Genomic DNA, 2772 nt, shown 5'->3' on the forward strand with positions numbered 1-2772 from the left:
TCTCCCATTCTAGTACTACTCGAGTTCAAACACACTTAACCACAAAATTTCCTCTAAGATTAATCCGAAATTGCTTGCAACCCCATTTACAAAACACAACCATTCTACCAAAAAAATCAAATAATAATCATAATAAATGGATGATGTAAGATCCCCATTTTCAAACACAACCCTTCCATCAAAATGAATTAATAATAATAACAAGTGGACAACGTAGAGCCCATTATGCAAAATAAAATATAACTTTCCCAAATATATAGTTTCCCAAGCACAAACGAGCAAATATCCAGAGCACCCCCATCGAGTCCGTTTGCAGAGATGGAGCCGGACAGAACAATGCTATGGTCGATGATGGGTCTGATGTCCCTGCAATCCAACGGCATCCCTTCCTATCTCCGCCAACTCTATAATCTCTGGAAGCTCTACAGAGACAATCTGAGCGCATACGCCCACATTGAAATCCCTGAATTCGAAGAATCCTCCATGGGATCTTCCAACGAGATATACCTCTCCGTGGGACTCTATCTCAGCAGCCTCGAAGCAACAGCAAGCGCTCCAAGAGTCTCAATCTCTCGCCCCAATCGAATCAACAAGCCGGCCTTCAATCTCCCATCTGAGCACACAATCAAAGACGAATTCATGGGGATCCAAGTATGGTGGACGCACCAGCTCAAAACAGAGGAAAAACAGGGGAGCGGCAGAGACAGGGGAGGAAGAAGCACGGAGAGAAAATATGTCCTGAAAGTTTTGAGCAAAGACAGAGCAAAGATCTTAGCACCATATATCGACCACATTTCAAAATATGCAGAGGATGTGCAGAGGAGGAGTCAGGAGAGGAAGCTTTACAGTAACAATGAGAGCCGAGCGAGGTGGAGTTCGGTGGGGTTCAAGCATCCGTCCACGTTCGAAACTCTGGCCCTCGATCCTGCCCTGAAGAACAAGGTGAAGAACGATCTCGATTGTTTTCAGCAAAGCAGGGATTTTTACCGAAGAACAGGGCGGGCTTGGAAAAGGGGTTATCTTCTCTTCGGGCCTCCTGGTACGGGGAAATCTAGTCTCATTGCCGCCATTGCTAACTACATGAACTATGATGTTTATGATCTTGAGCTCACCAAGGTTTTCGACAATTCATGTCTCCGTGAGCTTTTGCTTGCGACTTCCAGCAAATCTGTGATTGTAATCGAGGATATCGACTGTGCTGCGGATTTGTCGACCAAGGCAATGTCCAGGAGGATGCACTCCGAGGTCGACGAGTCGAAGAGCATTCGACGGGGTATTTCGACTGTTACTCTTTCTGGTCTGCTGAATTTTGCAGATGGGCTCTGGTCGAGCTGTGGGGAAGAGAGGATCATGATCTTTACGACTAATCACAAGGAGAGACTCGATCCTGCGTTGTTGAGAAGTGGGAGAATGGATATGCACATTCTTCTGTCTTACTGTGAACTTGAGGCTTTCAAGCAGCTGGTTTCTAATTACTTGGATGTGGAGGATCACAAGCTCTTTGGGGCTGTGGAAGAGAAGATGAAATCCGGCGGGCGCCTGACTCCGGCAGATATTTGTGAGATTTTGATTCAGAATAAATCTGATCCAGATTCTGCCATTAAGGCTGTCATTGATGCTCTTGAAGAGAGTATTGCTGGATTGGCTGTGGCGGCAGGGGAGTCTGTGAAAAGCGAGAGAGAGAGTGAAAGTGAGTCTTCTGATGAGGAGGAGTATGAAGATTCGTCATGCTCGTTAGAGGAGGAGGATGAATAATTGCAGGTACTTGATGAAATTGTCTACTGTAGCAAATTTTTTATGAAATTGTGTATACCTATCCCAAAAAAATTGATGATATTGTCTACTGTAGCAATTTTTTTGATGAAATTGTTTACAAGGAAAAGGGAAGAGAATTCTTTGGTAAATGTTTGTCTTTTAAGGAAATTTCTCTCTAGCAAGTTTTAATGGAGTTCAGCAAATCATGTTTGCAACTTTTTGTTTTTAATGAAATTGTGTACTGTTGCAGGTTTTAATGGAGTTGAGGAAATCATGTTTACCGAGTGGAAGATCCACTTGAGAGAGTTGGATTCGTGTTTGTAGTGGGTGGAAGATCCACTCAAGGGAGTTGGGTGATTCAGAACTGAAAACCCACTTAACGGAGTTGGATGATTCAGAATTCCAAAAACTTTTAACAAGTGCAAATAATAAATAATGATTTTCATGAAATTTTTGAAGAACTTTTAAGAATTATAAATAAATAAACAATAAATTTCGTGAATTTTTTTATGAAATTGTAAATAAACAATAAATTTCGTGAAAATTTTGATGAAATTGTCGTACTGTGCTTTCTATTATGTTTATGATTTTGTCTACTGTAGCAAATTTGTGATGAATGTCGCAAATTTATGATGAAATTGTTTACCGTAGCAAATTTTATTGGAGTTCAGTAAATCAGTGACCTATTGGGTAGAAGGCCCACTTGGGAGAGATGGATGATTCACAATTCCAAAAACAGTTGCAAAGAAATACAGTTCGAACAATGGAATTTCGTTCCATTTGCATTTTTTTTTAATGATGGTATGTTGAATTTTTTATGATTGTTGTGGCCATTATAAACTAGTATAGATATCTTAAATAAATCTATCTAAAGAAATGCTGATAGATATCCACTACGAAATGATTAAAATTTACTTTCCCGCACTCAAAACTATTTATATTTCATTTTATCTTCATTTACTTTTTTGCACCAACTTAAACTTTTTATTTTATTTTCTAAAAAAATTGACAATTTAT

General features: G+C 39.9%; 1 pseudogene across 1 annotated transcript; it reads left to right on the top strand.

The window, feature by feature from the left end:
• Positions 1-290: 290 nt before the first annotated feature.
• LOC149575399 (AAA-ATPase At4g30250 pseudogene) lies at positions 291-2205 on the top strand (annotated as a pseudogene). Its single transcript, XR_016359679.1, has 2 exons — positions 291-1761; positions 2006-2205. The product of XR_016359679.1 is annotated as an AAA-ATPase At4g30250 pseudogene (transcript).
• Positions 2206-2772: the final 567 nt, after the last annotated feature.

The sequence above is a fragment of the Cupressus sempervirens genome, chromosome 2, assembly GCF_028749045.1.
Source record: "Cupressus sempervirens isolate cs-2001-9-10 chromosome 2, ASM2874904v1, whole genome shotgun sequence".
NCBI classification, from domain to species: domain Eukaryota; kingdom Viridiplantae; phylum Streptophyta; class Pinopsida; order Cupressales; family Cupressaceae; genus Cupressus; species Cupressus sempervirens.